This window comes from Delphinus delphis, chromosome 21 (assembly GCF_949987515.2).
Source record: "Delphinus delphis chromosome 21, mDelDel1.2, whole genome shotgun sequence".
NCBI lineage: Eukaryota > Metazoa > Chordata > Mammalia > Artiodactyla > Delphinidae > Delphinus > Delphinus delphis.
Genome location: NC_082703.1, coordinates 21,380,946 through 21,381,336, shown reverse-complemented (window position 1 = coordinate 21,381,336; position 391 = coordinate 21,380,946).

Below are 391 nucleotides of genomic sequence, written 5' to 3'. Positions count from 1 at the left end.
ATTTAAAAAAAGAAAGCTATGAAAGTCACATATTTTTCCATTTTTCAAAAGAATTTTAAAGTCTAAAGGCATTCAGTGTTTGCAAGTGGGATAAAAGAGAGCTGGGCTCATTAGAATGAATCCTACCTTCCTAGGCCTCTGAGGAGGTAACACTATATAAATGGAAACTGTGACTGCAGAAGAGCAGGGCATCTACAATCGGCCCCTTACTTTCTACCCACTCTGTAACCCCCGAACAGCTGAGTTTCATTTCTCTGCTATTCTGAGCATCAGCAAGTCCATCAGACTTCCCTTGTTTTCTTTTTAAATGGTGAGACTCGAGTTAGCCTGGAATTAATGATTAACAGTTGCTATTTGAAATTGCGGTTAAGTGCAGCTTTGGCCAGCAGGC